The 18,592-nt window shown below is 35.1% G+C and overlaps 3 non-coding genes across 3 annotated transcripts; all 3 read left to right on the forward strand.

Moving 5' to 3' along the window:
* Positions 1-1,000: 1,000 nt before the first annotated feature.
* Positions 1,001-1,165, forward strand: LOC141364588 (U1 spliceosomal RNA). Its single transcript, XR_012370300.1, has one exon. It is a non-coding gene; the product is annotated as a U1 spliceosomal RNA (small nuclear RNA).
* Positions 1,166-9,165: 8,000 nt separating this feature from the next.
* LOC129434640 (U2 spliceosomal RNA) lies at positions 9,166-9,356 on the forward strand. The gene has a single exon (XR_008640911.2). It is a non-coding gene; the product is annotated as a U2 spliceosomal RNA (small nuclear RNA).
* Positions 9,357-10,429: 1,073 nt separating this feature from the next.
* LOC141364589 (U1 spliceosomal RNA) lies at positions 10,430-10,594 on the forward strand. Its single transcript, XR_012370301.1, has one exon. It is a non-coding gene; the product is annotated as a U1 spliceosomal RNA (small nuclear RNA).
* Positions 10,595-18,592: the final 7,998 nt, after the last annotated feature.

The raw sequence follows: 18,592 nt of genomic DNA on the forward strand, positions 1-18,592 counted from the left end.
ATTCGTGTGTTTTAAAAGTGCTGTGTATTCGTTGGCATTATTGGTTTAACGAAAAGCTTGCATGGAAATGAACACGCTGATAACGAAATGTTTTTGTAATGTATTTAATTATTTTCCTTACAGTTTGCGGAGGTGATACCAGGACGAATTAAACAGCCTCGACACAGCTGAAGGCGCAAGAAAATCGTACGAGACAGTTTGGGATGTTAAAAACACCTGAAAACTTTTTTTCCACTACCCTTCATACTACAGCGGTCGAAAAACCACAGCAACGTCGACACGCCTGGAAGCATAGCTGTATTTGTTTAAGACAACGGGTAAAGTATTTTCTTGATTACCTAAATGACTTGCAGTAAGAAAATATTTTAATTTATAATGATAACTCTGTCATCATTTATTCATCCTCGTGTTGTTTTCAACCTGTATGCATTCGTATTTTGGAGGTGACACGATGACGACTTAAACATCATCGACACAGCTGAAAAAGCGAACGAGACAGATTGGGATGTTCAAAACACCTGAAAACTTTTTTTTCACTGTACTACAGCTGTCGAAGAACCACAGCAACGTCGGCAGATCTGGAAGCATAGCTGTATTTGTTTAACTCACAACGACAACGGGTAAGTCATTGAGCCCTTGTGTTTTTATTTATCCACGTTCTAAAATTGCTATGCTTTCGTTGTTTCTCGATTGCTCTGTACATTTCTTTGTTTCTATTCCACGTAAAGTTACTTTGTAATAACGAAACGATATATTGAAATGCGCTATTTAAATCCATTTGATTTAAATTGTTTCACGTTTTTCTCTCTGCACGGTTTAACCGGGCTGGAAACGGAAAATGGGTAGATCTCGAAGAATATTTGGTTTCAGACCTGGCTTCGTGCGCCTTTCCACCTGGTCACACACAGTAATGAAATGGTAGTCGGACGGCCTTCGGGGGCGCCGTCGATGCGATCGGTCACAGGAAGATGCGGCCGTCTGGCCTCAAAGGCTGTTGCTCATACTTACCTGGCAGGGGAGATACCATGATCATGAAGGTGGTTCACCCAGGGCGAGGCTCAGCCATTGCACTCCGGTTGTGCTGACCCTTTGCGAATTCCCCAAATGTGGGAATCTCGACTGCAAAATTTCTGATAGTGGGGGACTGCGTTCGCGCTCTCCCCTGGCCTTTGTGTTAAAAATAGATTCGTTTGTCTTTTTACGGAAAATCCAAGAGACGCCTAACCACGGCACAAGAACGCATTGGTCATCAAAAAGCGGCTATTAAACGACTACATAACTTCTAATAGACCGCGAATATGTGTCTAGGCTAAAACAAGGCTTAATTTGGGCTGTCAGTGAAAATCTAATAGACGTTTGACCGTTCCCCAAGTATAGACTGGCCATTAAATAGAACCACAATCAAACAGCTACATGTCTAAGAGACATTCAACAAAATAATGCTTAGATGATTCTTTTACTTACAATGTAAGCGGTTCTCAGGAATGGCAATCATCCAAACTAATAAATTATAAAGCTTTTAAAAGAAAATGACAACCGTTAAACAACCTAGACAACGTTGGGCAGTACAAAATGCTTAGAAATACAAGACAAAACGAAATATTGTACATGAATGTACATTAAAACAAGCCAACAAATCTGCCAATGGGCTAAGACAATTTTTCTTGAATTAGGTGTTTAAATCTAGATTTGTTTCTAACCCCTTTGGCAGATTTATTTGCTTGTTTTAAGCCCAAATTCACTTAAATTTTATGTTTTTTCTCCCGAAAGGCTAGGCTTATTTTCTTATGTCCTTTTGCTCATCAAAATAATGCATCTTATTTTAAGACTTTTTAGATATTTGCATAGTTAAAAAGGATTTTTTGTGCAATGTATTCATTCATTCGCTACCCTTCATACTACAGCTGTCGAAAAACCACAGCAACGTCGACAGACCTGGAAGCAAAGCTGTATTTGTTTAACTTGCAAAGACAACGGGTAAAGTATTTTCTTGATTACCTAAATGACTTGCAGTAAGAAAATATTTCAATTTATAATAATGATAATTCTGTCATCATTTACTCATCCTCGTGTTGTTTTAAACCTGTATGCGTTCGTTTTTTCTGATTAACACAAAAGAAGATATTTTGAGGAATGATGGTAAACCCACAGCAGATAGTGACCATTGACTTCCATAGTAGGAATAAAAAAATATGATGAAATTTAATAGGTACCATCGACTGTGTGCTAACCATCATTTTTCAAAATATTTTCTTCATCATTTATCACGATACTTCCAAAATATTTTTTTTCCTACTATGGAAGTCAATGATAATGTATTTCATTATTTGCTTTACAAGCCTGAAAATGATAGGTTGGAATCCAGGCGACAGGATTCTATGGTAGTCAAAAACAGGCAAACAAGTAAAATAATCACCATTTACTTTTAAAGCATTTTGAAAATTGCTTGCTTATGCTGGGAGTAAAGGTATTTAATGCAGTGCGCATCCTGTTTAAAAGGTAAGGTATGATTCTTTTAAAGCTGACACATTTGCCACATTAAAATAACAGAAATGTACTGTTTCAACATTTTGGAGCCGGTGTGTCTGTGTTCTTGGGGCACATCTAAATGTAAGAGCAGAATTGCTTAATATTCTTCTCTATTTCTTGTATAGGTCAATTATGAGTGAAGAACCGTTCACCAAATGAAGACCACAGCCAGGTGACGGGATTGTGTGGTAATCACAAACAGGTTGAAAATTGAAGTTCTGTGTGTTCTTTTTGTACTTTATTTCTGCAGGTAAGCACCATACCGTAAGCTTCATTCCCTTTATAACAGGCAAGGTTCATACTGTTTTATTCTTTTATACTGTTTTATTTTAAATCATTCAGTAAATGCAAAGTTAAACCGATGGTGTTTTTAATCTAGATTTAAAAGTGCCTACTGTTGAAACACATCTGATCTCATCTGAAGCTGATTCCAGCTATACAGGTTCATACTGTTGTATTCTTTTATACTGTTTTATTCGTACTGTTTTAAATCATTCAGTAAATGCAAAGTTAAACCGATCATACTGTTGTATTCTTTTATACTGTTTTATTCGTACTGTTTTAAATCATTCAGTAAATGCAAAGTTAAACCGATCATACTGTTGTATTCTTTTATACTGTTTTATTCGTACTGTTTTAAATCATTCAGTAAATGCAAAGTTAAACCGATGTGTTTTTAATCTAGATTTAAAAGTGTCTTCTGTTGAAACACATCTGATCTCATTTGAAAGCTGATTCCAGCTACAGGTTCATACTGTTGTATTCTTTTATACTGTTTTATTCGTTCTGTTTTAAATCATTCAGTAAATGCAAAGTTAAACCGATCATACTGTTGTATTCTTTTATAATGTTTTATTCGTACTGTTTATTCAGTAAATGCAAAGTTAAACCGTTGTGTCTTTAATCTAGATTTAAAAGTGCCTACTGTTGAAACACATCTGATCTCATCTGAAAGCTGATTCCAGCTACAGGTTTATACTGTTGTATTCTTTTATACTGTTTCATTCGTACTGTTTCAAATTCTTCAGTAAATGCAAAGTTAAACCGATGTGTCTTTAAATCTAGATTTAAAAGTGCCTACTGTTGAAACACATCTGATCTCATCTGAAAGCTGATTCCAGCTACAGGTTCATACTGTTGTATTCTTTTATACTGTTTTATTCGTACTGTTTTAAATCATTCAGTAAATGCAAAGTTAAACCGATCATACTGTTGTATTCTTTTATACTGTTTTATTCGTACTGTTTTATATTCTTCAGTAAATGCAAAGTTAAATCGATGTGTCTTTAATCTAGGTTTAAAAGTGCCCACTGTTGAAACACATCTGATCTCATTTGAAAGCTGATTCCAGCTACAGGTTCATACTGTTGTATTCTTTTATACTGTTTCATTCGTACTGTTTTAAATCATTCAGTAAATGCAAAGTTAAACTGATGTGTTTTTAATCTAGGTTTAAAAGTGCCTACTGTTGAAACACATCTGATCTCATCCGAAAGCTGATTCCAGCTACAGGTTCATACTGTTGTATTCTTTTATACTGTTTCATTCGTACTGTTTTAAATCATTCAGTAAATGCAAAGTTAAACCGTCGTGTTTTTCATCTAGATTTAAAAGTGTCTACCGTTGAAACACATCTGATCTCTTCTGAAAGCTGATTCCAGCTCCAGGTGGCATATTAACTGAATGCTGATGCACCTTGTATTTCGATTGCTTTGTATGCTTGAAACATGTGAAGAATTGACAATAAATAATCTTTATCAAGTGTTATACATTAAAAAGTGGATAAGTAACAAAAATGTCACTCCTGACAGCTGATAAATTAATGTTTTTTTATAGCACCATTGAGGCGAGCACTTTTCAAGGCAAGATTCTTTATAGAACCTTATAAAAAGTTTCCATATAGTACCAAAAAACGGGTTCTGCTGTGGTTACATGCTGAGGAACCCTTATTTGGTACTTTTTAGGAGCATTTGTCTTAAGAGTGTTGCATAGGTTCGAAACTTTCAAACTTGAAACCAAATAGAAGGGTCACACTGTTTTTTTTTTGTGGAGTGGACATGAACAAGCTGCAGGCATTCAAATGTTATTTGTAATTTATTGTCTTATTTCATATTTAAAAAATAGCTATACAACTGGTGTTCCTCAATTTTAGGGCCTATTTTGTTTAGTATATCAGTTTTGTTCAGTTTTTTATGTGCATGCAAAAAGCAATCAGCAAGCAAATTAACTGAAGCTTTACCTTCATGTTCTTTTTGTGTAAGTGATAACTGTTTCTGTATGTATTTTATGTATTTGTATGTTTTTTACACGTATAGAGTGAAATGCACACGGTGAGGAATGGACCCAGACCTTCAGTGCCAGACCTCTGACCCGTTAACCTCCATCCCGACAGCCAGCGCCTTCTCCGGCTCCCATTGCGGTATCGCTTCTCGGCTTTTTGGACAAGAACAAGTGGACACCGGGGACTACAAGTTTAAATGGATTTTTGACCTTCGGAAATGGAAGCGAGGCTTGCTCCGTCCACTCCGTTCATCGACTCGGGCGCTTTCCGGGCACAAATAAGGTGAGTTTAAAACCAGAGTTTGCTTCTTTTGTGCGTGGTTGCCAGTTTGGTTTCCAATCCGTGATCTATATGATGTTGCGCGTTCTATAATATGTTTCTCGTTCGCTCAGTACTTTTGTGTGTTTCTATTCCACGTAAAGCTAACACCAAAACGATTGTGGAGAGCGCTATATAGATTGTTTTCAAAGAAAAAACAACAACGAGAAACAAACCCATGTTAAAATGGGTCAAATTATTTAGGCGGAGCACGCTGTCGCGTTGAACAAAGACAATGGCGCGTGCACACAACGAATGTGTATTGTGGAAAAGTTTGGCCCATATGCAGGTTCGCATGTGTCTTCGGTGGATACTAAAAAGATAAACATCTGCCCGGTGATCTAGTTTGTAGACAATATTTTTATATATGCAATCGAAGTGAATTTAAACAAGCAAAAAATCGGCCAGTGGGGTAGGACAGTTTTTCTTGAAATAGTATTTATGGGAAAAGTTCACGACTTTTTTTCTTACCCTTTAGGCAGATTTATTTGCTTGTTTTAAGCATAAAATAATCATAAACAGGAAAACGAATTGTATAGGCGGAGCACACGGGTTTTTTTTTCGTTCAAAGAAAAAAAGCAGCGTGGCACGAAGGAATGTTTGACTGAAATGGAATTTCGCCCTCTATTTTCCTTACAAACATAAACCAGAGAGAAGGGCCAGATGGCATCGTGTTGTACCTTGTATTCGGTGATTGAAATCGAAAAAAAATCGAATAGATCTATATATAAACACAATTGTTTTGTTGAACAGAGACAATGGCGGCATGCTCCAGCGTCGCCTATATGCCCATTTCACAAAATGGCGGCTTTGACCGGAAGTAGGGAAAACATTTTACTGTAATGACGGGGGTCGTTGTCCAAAGTGTGCCCATTTGAAGAAGTACATACACGTTTAACTTCTCATTTCTTTAGACTGAATAATTGTTTCTTATTAATTCCAAAGTATGTGACGTGATGATCTAATCGTATGTGTTATTCCTCGTTTGCTTGCATGTGTAACCTTTGGTTAAAGGTATGAAAAGGAACCGACTAGGTCACCTGGGTTATTTATTCACACAGGAAAATAGATTGAACCCAAGAGAAAAAATAAACAAACAAAAAAGTTACAAAAATATGAAAAGGACCCTGCTGGTTCGGATGGGATTAAAGACAGAGACGTGACTCTCCAAAAATAGTACAAATTTATTTTTTACAGAAAGTGCTTAAAAATATTTAAAAGATAAAATTTACGGCCCACCGGTTATTTACCCACAATTGGAGAGACTAGATTAAATCCACTTTTTAACAGAAGGGACAAACCACACAGCAAATCAGTGCATAGTTCTTAAAAGCAGTGACGAACCAAAAATAAACCAAAACACACAAACATACTCTCGCCTTCTGTTTAAGTCTCAAAAACCACCGCTCAGATATTACATGTGGAAATAGTTATATAAATGGTACATACACTTATATACACACGTAAAGAAAGAAAAAAACTGCAGGACAGCAAAATACAGTTAACTCCCGATGACTATTTAAACAGCGTCCAAGCGGCTCACGGAGCAAAAATACAAAGCCTTTTAGTTTAATAAACTTCCACAAAAAATAAATATCAAATCCTTACGCAAACATGTATGCGACGAGACTTAAATCATGCAAAACATGAATGGTAACCAGACGTGCTTGTTGTGTACAGGGAGTGCATTTATTTGTAAACTTTTGCTAAATCAAAATGGTTTATTTTTTATTTTACTTTTTTACCTGGGTTTTTGGGAATACTTTTATATATTTCACAGCTATATAATTGGTTATAATAACGCACTTTTTGTTTATGAGCACGTTGAAATACATTAACACAGGATAATGCGGCAACAAATCAAATGTGCATTTAAATGCAACAAGCAAAATAAATAAAGCAAATCCATGCAAGCAAACGAGGAATAAAACACACCGCGATTAGAAAATCAGATCGCATACTTTGTAATTGAAAATAAATAATAATTAATTCTAAAGAAATAAGAAGTAAAATGTGTAAGTATTCCTCAAAATGTGCTTTGGACCAAGACCCCGTTCATCACAGCAAACGGGAGCAGACCCGAATAGGTATGTCTAGTTGTTTTATTTAAAATTTCCAGCCGTCTGTAAATTCATGTTTGGAAGAAAAAAGTAAATTAAGGTCTGTCTTGCTGTTATTGTCTTGTTTTCTAGTAAATATCTGACAATTCTTAAATCGAGATGCATTTACTTGTTACGCAAAGTGGCTTAAGATGTTATGTATTGTAATAATTGAAATAAATTACAAAAATCAACAGGTTTATATTTAAAACAAGTAAAAATATCTGCCGGCGGGGTAAGAAAAATAAACTTAATTTCAGTTTCAACTTAATTCAATAATAAACTCAATTTAGGTTTATTTCCCTTAACCCACTGGCATATATTTTTACTTGATTTAGGCCTTAACCTATTACATTTTAGAATTGATTTCAGTAAACAAGACTTAAAATCTAAGCCACTTTGCTTAACAAGAAAATGCATCTCGATTTAAGAATTATTTTTTTACTCGAAAACAGGAAAAAAGTAGCAAGTAAACGAACAGATTTGGATGTTTAAAACACTTAAACACTTTTTTCACTCTACCCTTCATATTACAGCTGTCGAAAAACCACAGCAACGTCGACAGACCTGGAAGCATAGCTGTTTGCTTGTTGCGTTTAAATGGACATTTGATTTCTTTACCAGCATTGGATTTAGACCATTCAATGAGAATAGTTAACAGCGTTCATTATGATTGATAAGCCCTTAATGGAGAATGAAGTCTGCATACATTAAAAGCCTTATTTTATTTTATCGTGTGCCTTCCAAAATGTATGCGACGAAACTTAAATCACGCAAAATATGAATGGTAACGAGACGTGCTTGTTGTGTACAGGGAGTGCATTTATTTGTAAACTTTTGCTAAATCAAAATGGTTTATTTTTTATTTGCTTTTTTTACCTGGGTTTTACCAGGTTCGCATTCCGGACATTTTTAATCCACAGTGTATGCAGTTATTTAGTAGAAAATGATATGCTGTTTTTTGGTAGAATTTTGTGTGAGCTAAAGAAAGTGATGCCAACCCAGCAAATACAAAAACGTTATAAAAACGTTTTGTGTTTGCTGGGAATACTTTTATATATTTCGCAGCTATATAATGAATTATAATAACGCACTTTTTGCTTATAAACAAATACATTGAAATACATTAACACGGAATGATGCGGCAACAAATCAAATGTGCAACAAGCTAAATAAATAAATAAATAGAAAATCAGATCGCATACTTTGTAATTGAAAATAAATAATAATTCATTCTAAAGAAATAAGAAGTAAAATGTGTAAGTATTCCTCAAAATGTGCTTTGGACTAAGACCCCCTTCATCACAGCAAACGGGAGCAGACCCGAATAGGTATGTCTAGTTATTTTGTTTAAAATTTCCAGCCGTCTGTAAATTCATGTTTGGAAGTTTTTGTCTTGTTTTCTAGTAAATATCTGACCATTCTTAAATCGAGATGCATTTACTTGTTAAGCAAAGTGGCTTAAGATATTATGTGTTGTAATAATTGAAATAAATTCTAAAAAGCAACAGGTTTATATTTAAAACAAGTAAAAATATCTGCCGGTGGGGTAAGAAAAATAAACTTAATTTCTGTTCCAACTTAATGCAATAATAAACTCAATTTAGGTTTATTTCCCTTAAACCACTGGCATATATTTTTACTTGATTTAGGCCTTAACCTATTACATTTTAGAATTTATTTCAGTAAACAAGACTTAAAATCTAAGCCACTTTGCTTAAGAAAATGCATCTCGATTTAAGAATTCTTTTTTACTCGAAAACAGGAAAAAAATACAAAGTAAACGAACAGATTTGGATGTTTAAAACACTTTAACACTTTTTTTTCACTCTACCCTTCATATTACATACTACTTCATATTAGAGTTAAATGCCCGCTAGCCTCCACCCCGAAAGCCAGCGCCTTCGCCGGCTCCCCTTTGGCTGCGTCTATTGCGGTATCGCTTCTCGGCCTTTTGGCTAAGATCAAGTGTAGTATCTGTTCTTATCAGTTTAATGTCTGATACGTCTCCTACCCGGGGACTATACGTTAAATGGATTTTTGACCTTCGGAAATGGAAGCGGAGCTTGCTCCTTCCACTCCATGCATCGACGTGGTATTGCAGTGTTTCCATGAACGGTGCGCTCCCCTTCTCGGGGACAAATAAGTTAGGTAAAAAACAGAATTTGTTTCTTTTGTGCGTGAATGACAGAGTGTTTTTTAATTCGTGTGTTTTAAAAGTGCTGTGTATTCGTTGGCATTATTGGTTTAACGAAAAGCTTGCATGGAAATGAACACGCTGATAACGAAATGTTTTTGTAATGTATTTAATTATTTTCCTTACAGTTTGCGGAGGTGATACCAGGACGAATTAAACAGCCTCGACACAGCTGAAGGCGCAAGAAAATCGTACGAGACAGTTTGGGATGTTAAAAACACCTGAAAACTTTTTTTCCACTACCCTTCATACTACAGCGGTCGAAAAACCACAGCAACGTCGACACGCCTGGAAGCATAGCTGTATTTGTTTAAGACAACGGGTAAAGTATTTTCTTGATTACCTAAATGACTTGCAGTAAGAAAATATTTTAATTTATAATGATAACTCTGTCATCATTTATTCATCCTCGTGTTGTTTTCAACCTGTATGCATTCGTATTTTGGAGGTGACACGATGACGACTTAAACATCATCGACACAGCTGAAAAAGCGAACGAGACAGATTGGGATGTTCAAAACACCTGAAAACTTTTTTTTCACTGTACTACAGCTGTCGAAGAACCACAGCAACGTCGGCAGATCTGGAAGCATAGCTGTATTTGTTTAACTCACAACGACAACGGGTAAGTCATTGAGCCCTTGTGTTTTTATTTATCCACGTTCTAAAATTGCTATGCTTTCGTTGTTTCTCGATTGCTCTGTACATTTCTTTGTTTCTATTCCACGTAAAGTTACTTTGTAATAACGAAACGATATATTGAAATGCGCTATTTAAATCCATTTGATTTAAATTGTTTCACGTTTTTCTCTCTGCACGGTTTAACCGGGCTGGAAACGGAAAATGGGTAGATCTCGAAGAATATTTGGTTTCAGACCTGGCTTCGTGCGCCTTTCCACCTGGTCACACACAGTAATGAAATGGTAGTCGGACGGCCTTCGGGGGCGCCGTCGATGCGATCGGTCACAGGAAGATGCGGCCGTCTGGCCTCAAAGGCTGTTGCTCATACTTACCTGGCAGGGGAGATACCATGATCATGAAGGTGGTTCACCCAGGGCGAGGCTCAGCCATTGCACTCCGGTTGTGCTGACCCTTTGCGAATTCCCCAAATGTGGGAATCTCGACTGCAAAATTTCTGATAGTGGGGGACTGCGTTCGCGCTCTCCCCTGGCCTTTGTGTTAAAAATAGATTCGTTTGTCTTTTTACGGAAAATCCAAGAGACGCCTAACCACGGCACAAGAACGCATTGGTCATCAAAAAGCGGCTATTAAACGACTACATAACTTCTAATAGACCGCGAATATGTGTCTAGGCTAAAACAAGGCTTAATTTGGGCTGTCAGTGAAAATCTAATAGACGTTTGACCGTTCCCCAAGTATAGACTGGCCATTAAATAGAACCACAATCAAACAGCTACATGTCTAAGAGACATTCAACAAAATAATGCTTAGATGATTCTTTTACTTACAATGTAAGCGGTTCTCAGGAATGGCAATCATCCAAACTAATAAATTATAAAGCTTTTAAAAGAAAATGACAACCGTTAAACAACCTAGACAACGTTGGGCAGTACAAAATGCTTAGAAATACAAGACAAAACGAAATATTGTACATGAATGTACATTAAAACAAGCCAACAAATCTGCCAATGGGCTAAGACAATTTTTCTTGAATTAGGTGTTTAAATCTAGATTTGTTTCTAACCCCTTTGGCAGATTTATTTGCTTGTTTTAAGCCCAAATTCACTTAAATTTTATGTTTTTTCTCCCGAAAGGCTAGGCTTATTTTCTTATGTCCTTTTGCTCATCAAAATAATGCATCTTATTTTAAGACTTTTTAGATATTTGCATAGTTAAAAAGGATTTTTTGTGCAATGTATTCATTCATTCGCTACCCTTCATACTACAGCTGTCGAAAAACCACAGCAACGTCGACAGACCTGGAAGCAAAGCTGTATTTGTTTAACTTGCAAAGACAACGGGTAAAGTATTTTCTTGATTACCTAAATGACTTGCAGTAAGAAAATATTTCAATTTATAATAATGATAATTCTGTCATCATTTACTCATCCTCGTGTTGTTTTAAACCTGTATGCGTTCGTTTTTTCTGATTAACACAAAAGAAGATATTTTGAGGAATGATGGTAAACCCACAGCAGATAGTGACCATTGACTTCCATAGTAGGAATAAAAAAATATGATGAAATTTAATAGGTACCATCGACTGTGTGCTAACCATCATTTTTCAAAATATTTTCTTCATCATTTATCACGATACTTCCAAAATATTTTTTTTCCTACTATGGAAGTCAATGATAATGTATTTCATTATTTGCTTTACAAGCCTGAAAATGATAGGTTGGAATCCAGGCGACAGGATTCTATGGTAGTCAAAAACAGGCAAACAAGTAAAATAATCACCATTTACTTTTAAAGCATTTTGAAAATTGCTTGCTTATGCTGGGAGTAAAGGTATTTAATGCAGTGCGCATCCTGTTTAAAAGGTAAGGTATGATTCTTTTAAAGCTGACACATTTGCCACATTAAAATAACAGAAATGTACTGTTTCAACATTTTGGAGCCGGTGTGTCTGTGTTCTTGGGGCACATCTAAATGTAAGAGCAGAATTGCTTAATATTCTTCTCTATTTCTTGTATAGGTCAATTATGAGTGAAGAACCGTTCACCAAATGAAGACCACAGCCAGGTGACGGGATTGTGTGGTAATCACAAACAGGTTGAAAATTGAAGTTCTGTGTGTTCTTTTTGTACTTTATTTCTGCAGGTAAGCACCATACCGTAAGCTTCATTCCCTTTATAACAGGTAAGGTTCATACTGTTTTATTCTTTTATACTGTTTTATTTTAAATCATTCAGTAAATGCAAAGTTAAACCGATGGTGTTTTTAATCTAGATTTAAAAGTGCCTACTGTTGAAACACATCTGATCTCATCTGAAGCTGATTCCAGCTATACAGGTTCATACTGTTGTATTCTTTTATACTGTTTTATTCGTACTGTTTTAAATCATTCAGTAAATGCAAAGTTAAACCGATCATACTGTTGTATTCTTTTATACTGTTTTATTCGTACTGTTTTAAATCATTCAGTAAATGCAAAGTTAAACCGATCATACTGTTGTATTCTTTTATACTGTTTTATTCGTACTGTTTTAAATCATTCAGTAAATGCAAAGTTAAACCGATGTGTTTTTAATCTAGATTTAAAAGTGTCTTCTGTTGAAACACATCTGATCTCATTTGAAAGCTGATTCCAGCTACAGGTTCATACTGTTGTATTCTTTTATACTGTTTTATTCGTTCTGTTTTAAATCATTCAGTAAATGCAAAGTTAAACCGATCATACTGTTGTATTCTTTTATAATGTTTTATTCGTACTGTTTATTCAGTAAATGCAAAGTTAAACCGTTGTGTCTTTAATCTAGATTTAAAAGTGCCTACTGTTGAAACACATCTGATCTCATCTGAAAGCTGATTCCAGCTACAGGTTTATACTGTTGTATTCTTTTATACTGTTTCATTCGTACTGTTTCAAATTCTTCAGTAAATGCAAAGTTAAACCGATGTGTCTTTAAATCTAGATTTAAAAGTGCCTACTGTTGAAACACATCTGATCTCATCTGAAAGCTGATTCCAGCTACAGGTTCATACTGTTGTATTCTTTTATACTGTTTTATTCGTACTGTTTTAAATCATTCAGTAAATGCAAAGTTAAACCGATCATACTGTTGTATTCTTTTATACTGTTTAATTCGTACTGTTTTATATTCTTCAGTATATGCAAAGTTATATCGATGTCTCTTTAATCTAGGTTCAAAAGTGCCCACTGTTGAAACACATCTGATCTCATTTGAAAGCTGATTCCAGCTACAGGTTCATACTGTTGTATTCTTTTATACTGTTTCATTCGTACTGTTTTAAATCATTCAGTAAATGCAAAGTTAAACTGATGTGTTTTTAATCTAGGTTTAAAAGTGCCTACTGTTGAAACACATCTGATCTCATCCGAAAGCTGATTCCAGCTACAGGTTCATACTGTTGTATTCTTTTATACTGTTTCATTCGTACTGTTTTAAATCATTCAGTAAATGCAAAGTTAAACCGTCGTGTTTTTCATCTAGATTTAAAAGTGTCTACCGTTGAAACACATCTGATCTCTTCTGAAAGCTGATTCCAGCTCCAGGTGGCATATTAACTGAATGCTGATGCACCTTGTATTTCGATTGCTTTGTATGCTTGAAACATGTGAAGAATTGACAATAAATAATCTTTATCAAGTGTTATACATTAAAAAGTGGATAAGTAACAAAAATGTCACTCCTGACAGCTGATAAATTAATGTTTTTTTATAGCACCATTGAGGCGAGCACTTTTCAAGGCAAGATTCTTTATAGAACCTTATAAAAAGTTTCCATATAGTACCAAAAAACGGGTTCTGCTGTGGTTACATGCTGAGGAACCCTTATTTGGTACTTTTTAGGAGCATTTGTCTTAAGAGTGTTGCATAGGTTCGAAACTTTCAAACTTGAAACCAAATAGAAGGGTCACACTGTTTTTTTTTTGTGGAGTGGACATGAACAAGCTGCAGGCATTCAAATGTTATTTGTAATTTATTGTCTTATTTCATATTTAAAAAATAGCTATACAACTGGTGTTCCTCAATTTTAGGGCCTATTTTGTTTAGTATATCAGTTTTGTTCAGTTTTTTATGTGCATGCAAAAAGCAATCAGCAAGCAAATTAACTGAAGCTTTACCTTCATGTTCTTTTTGTGTAAGTGATAACTGTTTCTGTATGTATTTTATGTATTTGTATGTTTTTTACACGTATAGAGTGAAATGCACACGGTGAGGAATGGACCCAGACCTTCAGTGCCAGACCTCTGACCCGTTAACCTCCATCCCGACAGCCAGCGCCTTCTCCGGCTCCCATTGCGGTATCGCTTCTCGGCTTTTTGGACAAGAACAAGTGGACACCGGGGACTACAAGTTTAAATGGATTTTTGACCTTCGGAAATGGAAGCGAGGCTTGCTCCGTCCACTCCGTTCATCGACTCGGGCGCTTTCCGGGCACAAATAAGGTGAGTTTAAAACCAGAGTTTGCTTCTTTTGTGCGTGGTTGCCAGTTTGGTTTCCAATCCGTGATCTATATGATGTTGCGCGTTCTATAATATGTTTCTCGTTCGCTCAGTACTTTTGTGTGTTTCTATTCCACGTAAAGCTAACACCAAAACGATTGTGGAGAGCGCTATATAGATTGTTTTCAAAGAAAAAACAACAACGAGAAACAAACCCATGTTAAAATGGGTCAAATTATTTAGGCGGAGCACGCTGTCGCGTTGAACAAAGACAATGGCGCGTGCACACAACGAATGTGTATTGTGGAAAAGTTTGGCCCATATGCAGGTTCGCATGTGTCTTCGGTGGATACTAAAAAGATAAACATCTGCCCGGTGATCTAGTTTGTAGACAATATTTTTATATATGCAATCGAAGTGAATTTAAACAAGCAAAAAATCGGCCAGTGGGGTAGGACAGTTTTTCTTGAAATAGTATTTATGGGAAAAGTTCACGACTTTTTTTCTTACCCTTTAGGCAGATTTATTTGCTTGTTTTAAGCATAAAATAATCATAAACAGGAAAACGAATTGTATAGGCGGAGCACACGGGTTTTTTTTTTCGTTCAAAGAAAAAAAGCAGCGTGGCACGAAGGAATGTTTGACTGAAATGGAATTTCGCCCTCTATTTTCCTTACAAACATAAACCAGAGAGAAGGGCCAGATGGCATCGTGTTGTACCTTGTATTCGGTGATTGAAATCGAAAAAAAATCGAATAGATCTATATATAAACACAATTGTTTTGTTGAACAGAGACAATGGCGGCATGCTCCAGCGTCGCCTATATGCCCATTTCACAAAATGGCGGCTTTGACCGGAAGTAGGGAAAACATTTTACTGTAATGACGGGGGTCGTTGTCCAAAGTGTGCCCATTTGAAGAAGTACATACACGTTTAACTTCTCATTTCTTTAGACTGAATAATTGTTTCTTATTAATTCCAAAGTATGTGACGTGATGATCTAATCGTATGTGTTATTCCTCGTTTGCTTGCATGTGTAACCTTTGGTTAAAGGTATGAAAAGGAACCGACTAGGTCACCTGGGTTATTTATTCACACAGGAAAATAGATTGAACCCAAGAGAAAAAATAAACAAACAAAAAAGTTACAAAAATATGAAAAGGACCCTGCTGGTTCGGATGGGATTAAAGACAGAGACGTGACTCTCCAAAAATAGTACAAATTTATTTTTTACAGAAAGTGCTTAAAAATATTTAAAAGATAAAATTTACGGCCCACCGGTTATTTACCCACAATTGGAGAGACTAGATTAAATCCACTTTTTAACAGAAGGGACAAACCACACAGCAAATCAGTGCATAGTTCTTAAAAGCAGTGACGAACCAAAAATAAACCAAAACACACAAACATACTCTCGCCTTCTGTTTAAGTCTCAAAAACCACCGCTCAGATATTACATGTGGAAATAGTTATATAAATGGTACATACACTTATATACACACGTAAAGAAAGAAAAAAACTGCAGGACAGCAAAATACAGTTAACTCCCGATGACTATTTAAACAGCGTCCAAGCGGCTCACGGAGCAAAAATACAAAGCCTTTTAGTTTAATAAACTTCCACAAAAAATAAATATCAAATCCTTACGCAAACATGTATGCGACGAGACTTAAATCATGCAAAACATGAATGGTAACCAGACGTGCTTGTTGTGTACAGGGAGTGCATTTATTTGTAAACTTTTGCTAAATCAAAATGGTTTATTTTTTATTTTACTTTTTTACCTGGGTTTTTGGGAATACTTTTATATATTTCACAGCTATATAATTGGTTATAATAACGCACTTTTTGTTTATGAGCACGTTGAAATACATTAACACAGGATAATGCGGCAACAAATCAAATGTGCATTTAAATGCAACAAGCAAAATAAATAAAGCAAATCCATGCAAGCAAACGAGGAATAAAACACACCGCGATTAGAAAATCAGATCGCATACTTTGTAATTGAAAATAAATAATAATTAATTCTAAAGAAATAAGAAGTAAAATGTGTAAGTATTCCTCAAAATGTGCTTTGGACCAAGACCCCGTTCATCACAGCAAACGGGAGCAGACCCGAATAGGTATGTCTAGTTGTTTTATTTAAAATTTCCAGCCGTCTGTAAATTCATGTTTGGAAGAAAAAAGTAAATTAAGGTCTGTCTTGCTGTTATTGTCTTGTTTTCTAGTAAATATCTGACAATTCTTAAATCGAGATGCATTTACTTGTTACGCAAAGTGGCTTAAGATGTTATGTATTGTAATAATTGAAATAAATTACAAAAATCAACAGGTTTATATTTAAAACAAGTAAAAATATCTGCCGGCGGGGTAAGAAAAATAAACTTAATTTCAGTTTCAACTTAATTCAATAATAAACTCAATTTAGGTTTATTTCCCTTAACCCACTGGCATATATTTTTACTTGATTTAGGCCTTAACCTATTACATTTTAGAATTTATTTCAGTAAACAAGACTTAAAATCTAAGCCACTTTGCTTAACAAGAAAATGCATCTCGATTTAAGAATTATTTTTTTACTCGAAAACAGGAAAAAAGTAGCAAGTAAACGAACAGATTTGGATGTTTAAAACACTTAAACACTTTTTTCACTCTACCCTTCATATTACAGCTGTCGAAAAACCACAGCAACGTCGACAGACCTGGAAGCATAGCTGTTTGCTTGTTGCGTTTAAATGGACATTTGATTTCTTTACCAGCATTGGATTTAGACCATTCAATGAGAATAGTTAACAGCGTTCATTATGATTGATAAGCCCTTAATGGAGAATGAAGTCTGCATACATTAAAAGCCTTATTTTATTCCAAAATGTATGCGACGAAACTTAAATCACGCAAAATATGAATGGTAACGAGACGTGCTTGTTGTGTACAGGGAGTGCATTTATTTGTAAACTTTTGCTATATCAAAATGGTTTATTTTTTATTTGCTTTTTTTACCTGGGTTTTACCAGGTTCGCATTCCGGACATTTTTAATCCACAGTGTATGCAGTTATTTAGTAGAAAATGATATGCTGTTTTTTGGTAGAATTTTGTGTGAGCTAAAGAAAGTGATGCCAACCCAGCAAATACAAAAACGTTATAAAAACGTTTTGTGTTTGCTGGGAATACTTTTATATATTTCGCAGCTATATAATGAATTATAATAACGCACTTTTTGCTTATAAACAAATACATTGAAATACATTAACACGGAATGATGCGGCAACAAATCAAATGTGCATTTAAATGCAACAAGCTAAATAAATAAATAAATAGAAAATCAGATCGCATACTTTGTAATTGAAAATAAATAATAATTCATTCTAAAGAAATAAGAAGTAAAATGTGTAAGTATTCCTCAAAATGTGCTTTGGACTAAGACCCCCTTCATCACAGCAAACGGGAGCAGACCCGAATAGGTATGTCTAGTTATTTTGTTTAAAATTTCCAGCCGTCTGTAAATTCATGTTTGGAAGTTTTTGTCTTGTTTTCTAGTAAATATCTGACCATTCTTAAATCGAGATGCATTTACTTGTTAAGCAAAGTGGCTTAAGATATTATGTGTTGTAATAATTGAAATAAATTCTAAAAAGCAACAGGTTTATATTTAAAACAAGTAAAAATATCTGCCGGTGGGGTAAGAAAAATAAACTTAATTTCTGTTCCAACTTAATGCAATAATAAACTCAATTTAGGTTTATTTCCCTTAAACCACTGGCATATATTTTTACTTGATTTAGGCCTTAACCTATTACATTTTAGAATTTATTTCAGTAAACAAGACTTAAAATCTAAGCCACTTTGCTTAAGAAAATGCATCTCGATTTAAGAATTCTTTTTTACTCGAAAACAGGAAAAAAATACAAAGTAAACGAACAGATTTGGATGTTTAAAACACTTTAACACTTTTTTTTCACTCTACATATTCATATTACATACTACTTCATATTAGAGTTAAATGCCCGCTAGCCTCCACCCCGAAAGCCAGCGCCTTCGCCGGCTGCCCTTTGGCTGCGTCTATTGCGGT

This window comes from Misgurnus anguillicaudatus, chromosome 6 (genome assembly GCF_027580225.2).
Source record: "Misgurnus anguillicaudatus chromosome 6, ASM2758022v2, whole genome shotgun sequence".
Lineage (NCBI taxonomy): Eukaryota > Metazoa > Chordata > Actinopteri > Cypriniformes > Cobitidae > Misgurnus > Misgurnus anguillicaudatus.